Genomic DNA, 16672 nt, shown 5'->3' on the forward strand with positions numbered 1-16672 from the left:
AAGGTAGATAATAGCCTAAAGATGTTCCGTCAGGTATTTGATAGTCTCCAGATGCTCCGGCAGGTAGTTGATAGTCTCCAGATGCTCCGTCATGTAGTTGGTAGTCTCCAGAAGCTCCGTCATGTAGTTGGTAGTCTCCAGATGCTCCGTCATGTAGTTGGTAGTCTCCTGATGCTTCGTCAGGTTGTTTATGTAGTTTGTAGTCTCCAGAGGCTCCGTCATATAGTTGGTAGTCTTCACATTCTCCGTCAGGTAGTTGGTAGTCTCTAGATGCTCCTTCATGTAGTTGATGTTGTTGGTAGTCTCCAGATGCTCCGTTAGGTTGATGATGTAGTTGGTAGTCTCCAGAGGCTCCGTCATGTAGTTGGTAGTCTCCAGATGCTCCATCATGTAGTTAATGAGGTTGGTAGTCTCCAGTTTCTCTGTCAGGTAGTTGGTAGTCTCCAGATGCTCTGTCAAGTAGTTGGTAGTTTCCAGATGCTCTCTCATCTAGTTGATGTAGTTGGTAGTCTCCAGATGCTCCGTCAGGTAGTTGGTAGTCTCCAGATGCTCCGTCAGGTAGATGGTAGTCTCCAGATGCTCCGTCACATAGTTTGTAGTCTCCAGATGCTCCGTCATGTAGTTAGTAGTCTCCAGATGTTCCGCAAGGTAGTTGGTAGCCTCTAGATGCTCTGGCAGGTAGTTGATGTATTTGGTTGTCTTCAGATGCTCCGTCAGGTAGTTGGTAGTCTCTAGATCCTCTGTCATTTAGTTGATGTTGTTGGTAGTCTCCAGATGCTCCGTTAGATTGATGATGTAGTTGGTAGTCTCCAGAGGCTCCGTCATGTAGTTGGTAATCTCGAGATGCTCCGTCCTGTAGTTAATGTAGTTGGTAGTCTCCAGTTACTCTGTCAGGTAGTTGGTAGTCTCCAGATGATCCGGCAGGTAGTTAGTAGTCTCCAGATGCCCCGTAAGGTAGTTGGTAGTCTCCAGAAGCTCCATCAGGTACATCTCTATTGTCCTCTGTTCTTATTTCTCTGTACTTTTTCAGGGGTTTCGTTCATAGCTTCTCTGCATATCCTTTTGAGCTTTAATTTTCTCGTTCCCCTAATTCTTGAGAGGAACGAACTGCTCGTTGCATCAGCACATATCCCAGCTATAAATTCCATCATCACATGTGTTATCTTCCTTTCCATTTGTCTTTCCCATTGAATTTCACACAGAAAGTTCATTTTTTGTAATTCTCATATCTTCAACAGGTTTCCTTACCTGGTTGATACCTGGTTGATGGGGTTCTGGGAGTTCTTCTACTCCCCAAGCCCGGCCCGAGGCCAGGCTCGACTTGTGAGAGTTTGGTCCACCAGGCTGTTGCTTGGAGCGGCCCGCAGGCCCACATACCCACCACAGCCCGGTTGGTCCGGCACTCCTTGGAGGAATAAATCTAGTTTCCTCTTGAAAATGTCCACGGTTGTTCCGGCAATATTTCTTATGCTTGCTGGGAGGACGTTGAACAACCGCGGACCTCTGATGTTTATACAGTGTTCTCTGATTGTGCCTATGGCACCCCTGCTCTTCACTGGTTCTATTCTACATTTTCTTCCATGTCGTTCACTCCAGTACGTTGTTATTTTACTGTGTAGATTTGGTACTTGGCCCTCCAGTATCTTCCAGGTGTATATTATTTGATATCTCTCTCGTCTTCTTTCTAGTAAGTACATTTGGAGGGCTTTGAGACGATCCCAATAATTTAGGTGCTTTATTGCGTCTATGCGTGCCGTATATGTTCTCTGTATTCCCTCTATTTCAGCAATCTCTCCTGCTCTGAAGGGGGAAGGACGGGACAACACAAGTGACTTGAAGAGTACAACCATTGTGATGGGATCCCTTGATTTGAAAGTTCTCGTAATCCATCCTATCATTTTTCTGGCTGTCGCAATATTTGCTTGGTTATGCTCCTTAAACGTTAGGTCGTCAGACATTATTATTCCCAAATCCTTTACATGCTGTTTTCCTACTATGGGTACATTTGATTGTGTTTTGTACTCTGTATTATGTTTAAGGTCCTCATTTTTACCGTACCTGAGTACCTGGAATTTATCACTGTTGAACATCATGTTATTTTCTGATGCCCAGTCGAAAACTTTATTAATATCAGCTTGAAGTTTTTCAATGTCCTCAGCCGAGGACTTGTGTCACCAACTCCGACAATTTCACTATGTCTTTAAGCGTGAGAATACAGTGGTCACCAGCTGCTAGAGGCAAGCATGAGAATACAGTGGTCACCAGCTCCTAGAGCCAAGCATAAGAATACAGTGGTCACTAGCTCCTTGAGCCAAGCATGAGAATACAGTAGTGTTACATCTGACCTTTTTGAAGAAAATTTGAAAATTTCTGGATCAATATCCTCCAAATTGTTCAGTATTTTAAAAGTTTCAATGAGATCCGCCTTGTCACGCCTGGTTTGCAGTGTTGTTAGCCCTCTGGCCTTCAGCCGTTCCTGATACGAGAGATGACTTAACTCTGGAATGACTTTTGTTGCTTGGTGTTGCACTTTCTCTAGAGCAGCTGTATCCTTCTAAAAATGAGGTCGCCATGCTTGGATACAGTAATCCAAATGAGGACGCACCAGAGATTTATACAGTTGAATCATTACCTTCATTTCCTTAAAGTCAAAGGTACGCCTGATAATTCCAAGGGTTTGGTTAGCTTTTCTGACTGCTGTTCCCACCTGTTGTGAGTGGTGTATTTTGACTGCAAGGTCATTTTCTTCATCAATCTGCTGTAATGTAATGCTATTAATTTGGTAGTTGCACGAGTCGATATTAAAAAGTATTTGCAAGTGTTCTGACCATCTATGAAGTTCATATAGATCTCTTTGTAAAGATTCAATTTCACTATAATTTTCCACTTTACCATAAATCTTTGTCAACTGGAAATTTGATGATGTGGTTTGTAATATTCTCGTCTATGTCATTGATGTATATGACAAAAAGGGTTGGCTCCAAAACGGACCCTTGTGGCACCCCTCTTATCACATTTCTCCATTCTGACTCATTCCTATTTAGCACGACCCTTTGTTTTCTTTCCTTCAACCATTGTTTTACCCATTCTAATATTTTTACCATTTATTCCATGTGCTTGTAATTTCCTTGCCAGTCTTTCATGTGGTACCTTATCAAAAGCGTTAACAAAATCTATGTATACTACATCCAGTAGCTGAGTACCTGGTAACCGCTTTAAAAAATGTGAGCAAGTTTGTAGAGCAGGATCTCTCTTTAACAATGCCATGATGTGTTGATTGTACAAGGTCGTTCACTTTGATGGTGAATGATTCTCTCCCTGAGGATTCTCACCATGAGCTTGCAGATGTGTGATGTCAAGCTAATCGGCCGGTAGTCTTTTGCTGAGGTCTTTCTGCCTTTTTTGAAAATAGGGGTAACATTTGCATATTTCCCATCTTGGGGAACTACCCCAATTGGGTCAGAGATTTTGGGAAAAGTAGTTTCAGTGGTAGGCATAGTTCTTCTGACAGTTCCTTTATGACTTTGGATAGGATTCCATCCACACCTGGGACTTTTGAATCTTTTAGTGTGTAAATGTTCTTTCTATTTTTTTCCCATATACCATCCTGGAGGAGATGTATATAATCAAGTGCAATTTAATTTCTTGAAGCTTTTTTTCTGAATTGACGTTTAATTTCCAAAATACTGAAGCTGGGTTTGTTTGATTCATCAGATGAGCAGCACGAACGAGATGGAGGAGATTACTGGGAAGTTTCTGGAAGAGTTCCGTCAACCCGGCCAGGATCCCCATCAACTCATCGCTAAATACGATGAGTTGTGTAAGATCTACGACAAGGTAACTATAGTTTACATTTTTGTTTATTAGACCATTATTGTTGTTAACTTGCCCGTTGTTTAGGACCCATAACATCATACATGTTGTCTACGACCCATAACATCATACATGTTGTCTACGACCCATAACATCATACACGTTGTCTAGGACCACTAACATCATACACCTTGTCTAGGGCCCATAACATCATACACATTGTCTAGGACCACTAACATCATACATGTTGTCTACGACCCATAACATCATACATGTTGTCTACGACCCATAACATCATACACATTGTCTAGGACCCATAACATCATACATGTGGTCTACGACCCATAACATCATACACATTGTCTAGGACCCATAACATCATACACGTTGTCTAGGACCACTAACATCATACACGTTGTCTAGGACCCATAACATCATACACATTGTCTAGGACCCATAACATCATACACCTTGTCTAGGACCCCTAACATCATACACATTGTCTAGGACCCATAACATAATACACGTTGTGTAGGACCTATAACATCATACTAGATCATAATGATTCTCACCATGATTTGAACAAACTTAAAATTGTTCACTGACTTCTTTTTGTCGTCAGTTTACCTTTTGACATTATAGTTTTAAGTGTAAACTAGACCAAGTGTTTTAAGTGTTAAATAAGTGTTAACTTCGCAGAACAATTCTATAACACACTTTACACGGATGAATATAAAGTGTTTGATTGTTTATATGCTGCTCTAGCAGGGATATTTATAAATACATGTGGTACCTAGTAGACAGAACGCACTTCTTGGCCTACTATGCAAGGCCCGATTTGCCTAATAGGCCGAGTGATTTTCTTTATTATCAATAATTTTTTTCCAAATAGTTTATTTGAATTAGTATTATTATTTTATATCAAGACCATAATTTATTGACTTGTGTTAGTTTAGATTACGTTAAAATAGGTTAGGTTAGCTTAGGTAGGGTTTGTTAGGTTCGGTCATATATCTACGTTAGTTTTAACTAAAATTTAAACAAATTAACTTATACATAATAAAATGGACAGCTTTATCATTTCATTAGAAATTTTTTTTACAAATATATAAATTTAGGAAAACTTGGCTTATTAGGCAAATCGGGCTTTCCATAGTGGGCCTAGTACGACGTTCTGGCTACTAGGTACAACATTATATATATATATATATATATATATATATATATATATATATATATATATACATATATATATATATATACATATATACATATGTGAACAAGCCTGAATGGTCCCCAGGACAATATGCAACTGAAAACTCACACCCCAGAAGTGACTCGAACCCATACTCCCAGGAGCAAAGCAACTGGTATGTACAAGACGCCTTAATCAACTTGACCATCACGACCGGACATAATGAGGTGATAGCCGAAGCTATTTGAACCACCCCACCGCCGGCACTCGGATGGTAATCTTGGGCATAGCATTTTACCAAATCACCTCATTCTTTGGGGCACACGTGAGGAACACAAATGCGAACAAGCCTGAATGGTCCCCAGGACAATATGCAACTGAAAACTAACACCCCAGAAGTGACTCGAACCCATACTCCCAGGAGCAAAGCAACTGGTATGTACAAGACGCCTTAATCCACTTGACCATCACGACCGGACATAATGAGGTGATAGCCGAAGCTATTTGAACCACCCCACCGCCGGGGTGTGAGTTTTCAGTTGCATATTGTCCTGGGGACCATTCAGGCTTGTTCGCATTTGTGTTCCTCACGTGTGCCCCAAAGAATGAGGTGATTTGGTAAAATGCTATGCCCAAGATTACCATCCGAGTGCCGGCGGTGGGGTGGTTCAAATAGCTTCGGCTATCACCTCATTATGTCCGGTCGTGATGGTCAAGTGGATTAAGGCGTCTTGTACATACCAGTTGCTTTGCTCCTGGGTGTATGGGTTCGAGTCACTTCTGGGGTGTGAGTTTTCAGTCGCTTATACTCCTGGGGAACATTCAGGCTTGTTTGCATTATATATATATATATATATATATATATATATATATATATATATATATATATAATGCAAACAAGCCTGAATGGTCCCCAGGACTATAAGCGACTGAAAACTCACACCCCAGAAGTGACTCGAACCCATACTCCCAGGAGCAACGCAACTGGTATCTACAGGACGCCTTAATCCGCTTGACCATCATGACTGGACATAAGGAAGTGATAGCCGAAGCTATTCGAACCACTTCCCCGCCGGCACTCGGATGGTAATCTTGGGCATAGCATTTTATGCCCAAGATTACCATCCGACAACCTACTGGGTATACTACCTGCTCCGTATACTACCTGCTAGTTATACCACTTGCTAGGTCTACTACCTGCTGGGTCTAATACCTGCTGGGTCTAATACCTGCTGGGTATACCACACTGCTCGGTATACTACCTGCTGGGTATACCACCTGCTGGGTACACCACCTGCTGGATATTCAACCTACTGGAAATACGACCTGCTGGGTATACAACCTGCTGTTTATTCCACCTGCTGAGTATACCACCTGCTGGGTATACCAACTGCCGGGTATACCAACTGCTGGGTATACCACCTGCTGGGTCTAATACCTGCTGGGTATACCACCTGCTCGGTATACCACCTGCTCGGTATACTACCTGATGGGTATACCACCTGCTGGGTATTTCACCTGCTGGGTATACCTCCTGCTGGGTATACTAACTGCCGGGTATACCACCTGCATGGTATACCACCTAACTGGTATACCAACTGCTGGGTATACTACCTGCTGGGTATACAAATTGCCGGGTTTATCACCTGCCAGATTAACACCTGCTGGGTATACCAACTGCCCGGTATACCACCTACTAAGTATACCAACAGCTGGGTATACCACCTGCTGGGTATACCACCTGCTGGGTATACCACCTGCTGGGTATTCCACCTGCTGGGTATACCAACTGCTGGGTATACTACATGCTGCGTATATCACCTGCTGGGTATACTACCTGCAGGGTATACCACCTGCTGGGAATACCACTTGCTGGGTATACCACCTGCTGGGTATACTACCTGCTGCGTATATCACCTGCTGGGTATACTACCTGCTGCGTATATCACCTGCTAGGTATACTACCAGCTGTGTATACAACCTGCTGGGTATACTACCTGCAGGGTATACCACCTGCTGGGTATACAAACTGCTGGGTACACATTCTTCTATGTATACCACATACAACACACATGAAGTGATGTGGTGGAGGCTGACTCCATACACAGTTTCAAATGTAGGTATGATAGAGCCCAGTAGGCTCAGGAATCTGTACACCAGTTGATTGACAGTTGAGAGGCGGGACCAAAGAGCCAAAGCTCAACCCCCGCAAGCACAATTAGGTGAGTACAATTAGGTGAGTACATGCTAGGTATACTACATGCTGGGTATACAAACTGATGGGTATACCACCTTCTGGGTATATCACTTGCTGGGTATACCACCTGCTGGGTATACCAACTGCTGGGTATATCACATGTTGGGTATACCACCTGCTTGGTATACCACCTGCTGGGTATATAACCTGCTAGGTATATCACATTCTGGTTATACATCATGCTGGGTATACCTCCTGCTGGGTATACTACCTGCTGGGTATACCACCTGCTGGGTATACTACCAACTGTGTATACAACCTTCTGGGTATACTACCTGCTGGGTATACCACCGGCTGGGTATTTCACTTACTGGATATACAACTCTCTGGGTATACAACCTGCTGGTTATACCACCCGCTGGGCATACATCCTGCAGGGTATACCACCTGCTGGGTATACAACTTGCTGGGTATACAACATCCTGGGTAAACCACCTGCTAGGTACACCACCTGCTGGATATTCAACCTTCTGGGAATACGATCTGCTGTGTATACAATCTGCTGTGTATTCCACCTGCTGGGTATACCACCTGCTGGGTATTTCACCTGCTGTGTATACCACCTGCTGGGTATACCAACTGCCGGGTATACCACATGCTGGGTATACCACCTGCTGGATATTCAACCTGCTGTGTATACTACCTACTGGGTATAACAACTGTTGAGAATACCACCTACTGGGAATACCAACTGCTGGGTATAAATCCTACTGGGTATACCAACTGCTGGGTATACCACCTGCCGGGTATAGCACCTACTAGGTATACCAACTGCCGGGAATACCACCTGCCGGGTATTCGGCATAATGGGTATACCACCTGCCGGGTATACGACCTACTGGGTATACCAACTGCCGGGAATACCACCTGCTGGGTATACTACCTGCTGGGTAACCTACCAGCTGTGTATACAACCTTCTGGGTATACTACCTGCTGGGTATACCACCGGCTGGGTATATCTCCTGCTGGGTATACAACTTGCTGGGTATACAACTTGCTGGGAATACTACCTGCTGGGTATACCACCTGCTCAGTATTTCACTTACTGGAGATACAACCCTCTGGGTATACAACCTACTAAGTATACTACCAGCTTGGTATACCACCAGCTGGGCGTACATCCTGTTGGGTATACCACCTGCTGGGTATCCTACCAGCTGGGTATACCACCTGCTGGGTATGTCACCTGTTGGGTATACTACCTGCTGGGTATACTACATGCTGTGTATACCACCTGCTAGATTTACTACCTGCTGGGTATACTACCTGTAAGGTATACCACCTGCTAGGTATACTACTTGCTGGGTATACCACCTGCTATGTATACAACCTGCTGGATATATCACCTGCTGGGTATACCACCTGCTGGGTATACAACCTACTGGGTATACAAACTGCTGGGTATACAAACTGCTGGGTATATACCCTCTGGTGGGTATACCACCTTCTTGTATACCACCAGCTACGTATATTACCTGCTGGGTATACCACCTGCTGAGTATTTCAATTGCTGGGTTTAAAACTTGCTGGGTATACTATCAGCTAGGTATACCACCTGATGGGTATACATCCTGCTGGGTATACCATCTGCTGGGTATGCAACTTGCTGGGTATACCACCTGCTGGGTATACCACCTGCTGGGTATACAACATGCTGGGTAAACCACATTCTGAGTATACAACCTGTTGGGTATACAACCTGCAGGGTACACCACCTCCTGGATATTCAACCTGCTGGGAATACGAACTGCTGGGTATACAACCTGCTGTGTATTGCACCTAGTGGGTATTCAACCTGCTAGGTATACTATCAGCTGGGTATACCACCTGATGGGTATACATCCTGCTGGGTATACCACCTGCTGGGTGTATCACCTGCTGGGTATACCACCTGCTGGGTATACCACCTGCTGGGTATACAACCTGCTGGGTATATCACCTGCTAGGTATATCACCAGCAGGGTATACATCCTGCTGGATATCCAACTGCTGGGTATACCTCCTGCTGGGTATACTACCTGCTGGGTATAACACCTGCTAGGTATAATACCAGCTGTGTATACAACCTTCTGGGTATACCACCTGCTGAGTAATTCACTTACTGGGTATACAACCCTCTGGGTAAACAACATGCTAAGCATAATACCAGCTGGGTATACCAAAAGCTGGGCCTACATCCTGCTGGGTATACAACCTGCTAGGAATACAACCTGCTGGGTAAACCACCTGCTGAGAATACCACCTGCTAGGTACACCACCTGCTGGATATTCAACCTTCTGGCAATAAGACCTGCTGGGTATACAATCTGCTGTGTATTCCACCTGCTGAGTATACCACCTGCTGGGTATTCCACCTGCTGGGTGTTTCACCTGCTGGGTATACCACCTGCTGGGTATACCAACTGCCGGGTATACCACCATTTGGGTATACCACCTGCTGAGTGCAACACCTGCTGGATATTCAACCTGCTGGAAATACGACCTGCTGGGTATACAACCTGCTATGTATTCCACCTGCTGAGTATACCACCTGCTGGGTATACCACCTGCTGGGTATACCAACTGCCGGGTATACCAACTGCTGGGTATACAACCTGCTGGGTACACCACCTGCTGGATATTCAACCTGATGTGTATTCCACCTGCAGGGTATAACACCTGCTGGATATTTCACCTGCTGGGTATACCTCCTGCTGGGTATACCACCTGCATGGTATATCAACTTTCGGGTATACCAACTGCTGGGTAAACCAACTGCCCGGTATACCACCTGTTGGGTAAACCAACTGCTGGGTATACTACCTGCTGGGTATACCACCTGCTGGGTACACAACCTGCTGGGTATATCTTCCGCTGGGTATACCAACTGCTGGGTATACCACATGCTGCGTATATAACCTGCTGGGTATACCACCTGCTGGGTATACTACCTGCTGGGAATACCACCTGCTGGGTATACCACCTGCTGGGTATAATACCTGCTGCAAATATCACCTGCTAGGTATACTACCATCTGTGTATACAACCTGCTGGGTATACTACCTGCAGGGTATACAACCTGCTGGGTACACAACCTTCAATGTATACCACCTGCTAGGTGTACTACATGCTGGGTATACCACCTTCTGGATATATCACTTGCTGGGTATACCACCTGCTGGGTATACCAACTGCTGGGTATATCACATGTTGGGTGTACCACCTGCTTGGTATACGACCTGCTGGGTATACAACCTGCTGGGTATATAACCTGCTAGGTATATCACATGCTGGTTATACATCCTGCTGGGTATACCACCTACTGGGTATACCTCCTGCTGGGTATATTACCAACTGTGTATACAACCTTCTGGGTATACTACCTACTGGGTATACCACCGGCTGGGTATTTCACTTACTGGATATACAGCTCTCTGGGTATACAACCTGGTAAGTATACTACCAGCTGGTTATACCACCCGCTGAGCACATATCCTGCAGGGTATACCACCTGCATGGTATACAACATCCTGGGTAAACCACCTGCTGATAATACCACCTGCTAGGTACACCACCTGCTGGATATTCAACCTTCTGGGAATACGACCTGCTGTGTATACAATCTGCTGTGTATTTCGCCTGCTGTTCATACCACCTGCTGGGTATTTCACCTGCTGTGTATACCACCTGCTGGGCATACAAACTGCCGGGTATACCACCTGCTGGGTACACCACCTGCTGGATATTTAACCTGCTGGGAATACGGCCTGCTGGGTATACAAATTGCCGGTTTTATCACCTGCCGGTTTAACACCTGCTGGGTATACCAACTGCTGGGTATACCAACTACTGGGTATACCAACTGCCGGGTATACCACCTACTGGGTATACCAACTGTTGAGTATACCACCTACTGGGTATACCAACTGCTGGGTATAACTCCTACTGGGTATACCAACTGCAGGGTATACCACCTGCCGGGAATAGCACCTACTTGGTATACCACCTGCCGGGTATACGACCTACTGGGTATACCAACTGCCGGGAATACCACCTGCTGGGTATACCAACTGCTGGGTAAGTCAACTGCCGGGTATACCACCTTCCGGGTATACCACCTGCTTGGTATACCACATGCTGGGTGTACCACCTGCTGGGTATACCACATGCTATGGGGTACCACCTGCTGGCTATACCACCTGCTGAATATACCAACTGCTGGGTATACCAACTGCCAGGTATACCACCTTCCGGGTATACCACATGCTGGGTGTACCACCTGCTGGGTATACCACATGCTGGGGGTACCAGCTGCTGGGAATACCAACTGCCGGGTATACAACCTTCCGGGTATACCACCTGATGGGTATACATCCTGCTGGGTATGCAACCTGCTGGGTATATCACCTTCTGGGTATACAACATGATGGGTATAACACCTACTGGGTAAACCACCTGCTGAGTATACAACCTGCTGAGTACACCACCTGCTGGATATTCAACCTGCTGGGAATACGACCTACTGGGTATACAACCTGTTGTGTATTCAATCTGCTAGGTATACTATCAGCTAAGTATACCACCTAATGGGTATACATCCTGCTGGGTATACCACCTGCTAGGTATACCACCTGCTGGGTATATCACCTGCTGGGTATACCACCTGCTGGGTATACCACCTGCTTGATATACAACCTGCTGGGTATATAACCTGTTAGGTATATCAAATGCTGGGTATACATCCTGCTGGGTATACCACCTGCTGGGTATACCAACTGCCGGGTATACCAACTGCTGGGTATACCACCTGCTGGGTCTAATACCTGCTGGGTATACCACCTGCTCGGTATACTACCTGATGGGTATATCACCTGCTGGGTATTTCACCTGCTGGGTATACTAACTGCCGGGTATACCACCTAACTGGTATACCTACTAACTAGTATACCAACTTTCGGGTATACCAACTGCTGGCTATACTACCTGCTGGGTATACAAATTGCCGGGTTTATCACCTGCCAGATTAACACCTGCTGGGTATACCAACTGCCCAGTATACCACCTACTAAGTATACCAACTGCTGGGTATACCACCTGCTGGGTATACCACTTGCTGGGTATACCACCTGCTGGGTATAGTACCTGCTGGGTATACCACCTGCTGGGTATACCACCTGCTGGGTATTCCACCTGCTGGGTACACAACCTGCTGGGTATACCAACTGCTGGGTATACCACATACTGCGTATATCACCTGCTGGGTATACCACCTGCAGGGTATACCACCTGCTGGGTACACAACCTGCTGGGTATATCTTCTGCTGGGTATACCAACTGCTGGGTATACCACATGCTGTGTATACCACATGCTGTGTATATCCCCTGCTGGGTATACCACCTGCTGGGAATACTACCTGCAGGGTATACCACCTGCTGGGAATACCACTTGCTGGGTATACCACCTGCTGGGTATAATACCTGCTGCGTATATCACCTGCTGGGTATACTACCTGCTGCGTATATCACCTGCTAGGTATACTACCAGCTGTGTATACAACCTGCTGGGTATACTACCTGCAGGGTATACCACCTGCTGGGTATACAACCTACTGGGTACACAACCTTCTATGTATACCACCTGCTAGGTGTACTATATGCTGGGTATACAAACTGATGGGTATACCACCTTCTGGGTATATCACTTGCTGGGTATACATCCTGCTGGGTATACCAACTGCTGGGTATACCACTTGCTGGGTCTAATACCTGCTGGGTATACCACCTGCTCGGTATACTACCTGATGGGTATACCACCTGCTGGGTATTTCACCTGCTGGGTATACTAACTGCCGGGTATACCACCTGCATGGTATACCACCTAACTGGTATACCAACTTTCGGGTATACCAACTGCTGGCTATACTACCTGCTGGGTATACAAATTGCCGGGTTTATCACCTGCCAGATTAACACCTGCTGGGTATACCAACTGCCCGGTATACCACCTACTAAGTATACCAACTGCTGGGTATACCACCTGCTGGGTATACCACTTGCTTGGTATACCACCTGCTGGGTATACTACCTGCTGGGTATACCACCTGTTGGGTATACCACCTGCTGGGTATTCCACCTGCTGGGTACACAACCTGCTGGGTATATCTTCTGTTGGGTATACCAACTGCTGGGTATACCACATGCTGCGTATATCACCTGCTGGGTATACCACCTGCTGGGTATACTACCTGCAGGGTATACCACCTGCTGGGTACACAACCTGCTGGGTATATCTTCGGCTGGGTATACCAACTGCTGGGTATACCACATGATGCGTATATTACCTGCTGGGTATACCACCTGCTGGGTATACCACCTGCTGGGAATACCACCTGCTGGGTATACTACCTGCTGCGTATATCACCTGCTAGGTATACTACCAGCTGTGTATACAGCCTGCTGGGTATACTACCTGCAGGGTATACCACCTGCTGGGTATACAACCTGCTGGGTACACAACCTTCTATGTATACCACCTGCTAGGTGTACTACATGCTGGGTATACAAACTGATGGGTATACCACCTTCTGGGTATATCACTTGCTGGGTATACCACCTGCTGGGTATACCAACTGCTGGGTATACCACCTGCTTGGTATACGACCTGCTGGGTATATCACATGCTGGTTATACATCCTGCTGGGTATACCAACTGTGTATACAACCTTCTGGGTATACTACCTGCTGGGTATACCAACGGCTGGGTATTTCACTTACTGGATATACAACTCTCTGGGTATACAACCTGCTGGTTATACCACCCGCTGGGCATACATCCTGCAGGGTATACCACCTGCTGGGTATACAACTTGCTGAGTATACAACATCCTGGGTAAACCACCTGCTGAGAATACCACTTGCTAGGTACACCACCTGCTGGATATTCAACCTTCTGGGAATACGATCTGCTGTGTATACAATCTGCTGTTTATTCCACCTGCTGGGTATACCAACTGCCGGGTATACCACCTGCTGGGTACACCACCTGCTGGATATTCAACCTGCTGGGTATACTACCTGCTGGGTATACCAACTGCCGGGTATACTACCTACTGGGTATAACAACTGTTGAGTATACCACCTACTGGGAATACCAACTGCTGGGTATAACTCCTATTGGGTATACCACCTGCCGGGTATAGCACCTACTAGGTATACCAACTGCCGGGAATACCACCTGCCGGGTATACGGCATACTGCGTATACCACCTGCCGGGTATACGACCTACTGGGTATACCAACTGCCGGGAATACCACCTGCTGGGTTTACCAACTGCTGGGAATTCCAACTGCCGGTTATGCCACCTTCCGGGTATACCACATGCTGGGTATACCACATGCTGGGTGTACCACCTGCTGGGTATACAACATGCTGGCTATACCACCTGCTGAATATACCAACTGCTGGGAATACCAACTGCCGGGTATACCACCTTCCGGGTATTTCACATGCTGGGTGTACCACCTGCTGGGTATACAACATGCTGGGGATACCACCTGCTGGCTATACCACCTGCTGGATATACCAACTGCTGGCTATACCAACTGCCGGGTATACCACCTTCCGGGTATAACAACTGCTAGGTATACCACCTGATGGGTATACATCCTTCTGGGTGTGCCACCTGCTGGGTATGCAACATGCTGGGTATATCACCTTCTGGGTATATCACCTGCTGGGTATACAACATGCTGGGTATAACACCTACTGGGTAAACCACCTGCTGAGTATACAACCTGCTGAGTACACCACCTGCTGGATATTCAACCTGCTGGGAATACGACCAGCTGAATATACAACCTGTTGTGTATTCCACCTGGTGGGAATTCTACCTGCTAGGTATACTATCAGCTAGGTATACCACCTGATGGGTATACATCCTGCTGGGTATTCCACCTGCTAGGTATACCACCTGCTGGGTATATCACCTGCTGGGTGTACCATTTGCTGGGTATACCACCTGCTTGATATACAACCTGCTGGGTATATAACCTGTTAGGTATATCACCTACTGGGTATACCACCTGCTGGGTATACCTCTTGCTGGGTATACTACCTCCTGGGTATACTACCAGCTGTGTATACAACCTTCTGGGGATACTACCTGCTGCGTATACCACCGGCTGGGTGTATCTCCTGCTGGATATACAACTTGCTGGGTATACAACTTGCTGGGTATAATACCTGCTGTGTATACCACCTGCTCAGTATTTCACTTACTGGAGATACAACCCTCTGGGTATACAACCTACTAAGTATACTGCCAGCTTGGTATACCACCATGCCTGGCGTACATCCTGTTAGCTATACCACCTGCTGGGTATCCTACCAGCTGGGTATACCACCTGCTGGGTATGTCACCTGTTGGGTATACTACCTGCTGGGTAATCACCTACTGGGTATACTACCTGCTGGGTATACTACCTGCTGGGTATACTACCTGCTGGGTATACTACATGCTGTGCATACCACCTGCTAGATTTACTACCTGCTGGGTATACTACCTGTAAGGTATACCACCTGCTAGGTATACTACTTGCTGGGTATACCACCTGCTATGTATACAACCTGCTGGATATATCACCTGCTGGGTATATCACCTGCTGGGTATACAACCTCCTGGGTATACCACCTGCTGGGTATACAACCTGCAGGGTATACCACCTGCTGGGTATACAACCTGCAGGGTATATCACCTGCTGGGTATACAACCTACTGGGTATACAAACTGCTGGGCATACCCTCTGGTGGGTATACCTCCTTCTTGTATACCACCAGCTAGGTATATTACCTGCTGGGTATAATACCTGCTGAGTATTTCAATTGCTGGGTATAAAACTTGCTGGGTATACTATCAGCTAGGTATACCACCTGATGGGTATACATCCTGCTGGGTATACCATCTGCTGGGTATGCAACTTGCTGGGTATACCACCTGCTGGGTATAAAACATGCTGTGTATACCACCTACTTGGTAAACCACATTCTGAGAATACAACCTGTTGGGTATACAACCTGCAGGGTACACCACCTGCTGGATATTCAACCTGCTGGGAATACGACCTGCTGGGTATACAACCTGCTGTGTATTGCACCTAGTGGGTATTCAACATGCTAGGTATACTATCAGCTGGGTATACCAACTGCTGGGTATACATCCTGCTGGGTATATCACAAGCAGGGTATACATCCTGCTGGATATCCAACTGCTGGGTATACCTCCTGCTGGGTATACTAACTGCTGCGTATAACACCTGCTAGGTATACTACCAGCTGTGTATACAACCTTCTGGGTATACCACCTGCTGAGTAATTCACTTACTGGGTATACAACCCTCTGGGTAAACAACATGCTATGCATAATACCAG

The 16672-nt window shown here is 46.1% G+C and overlaps 1 long non-coding RNA gene across 1 annotated transcript in view; it reads left to right on the forward strand.

The window, feature by feature from the left end:
• LOC138360900 (uncharacterized) overlaps nucleotides 1-16672 on the forward strand; it is a 151667-nt gene that overhangs the window by 62687 nt on the left and 72308 nt on the right. The window contains exon 2 of the long non-coding RNA XR_011226708.1: nucleotides 3715-3837. This is a non-coding gene — a long non-coding RNA (uncharacterized lncRNA). The remainder of the gene's footprint in view (nucleotides 1-3714; nucleotides 3838-16672) is intronic.

Source organism: Procambarus clarkii, unplaced genomic scaffold (assembly GCF_040958095.1).
Source record: "Procambarus clarkii isolate CNS0578487 unplaced genomic scaffold, FALCON_Pclarkii_2.0 HiC_scaffold_129, whole genome shotgun sequence".
In the NCBI taxonomy this organism is placed as follows: Eukaryota; Metazoa; Arthropoda; class Malacostraca; order Decapoda; family Cambaridae; genus Procambarus; species Procambarus clarkii.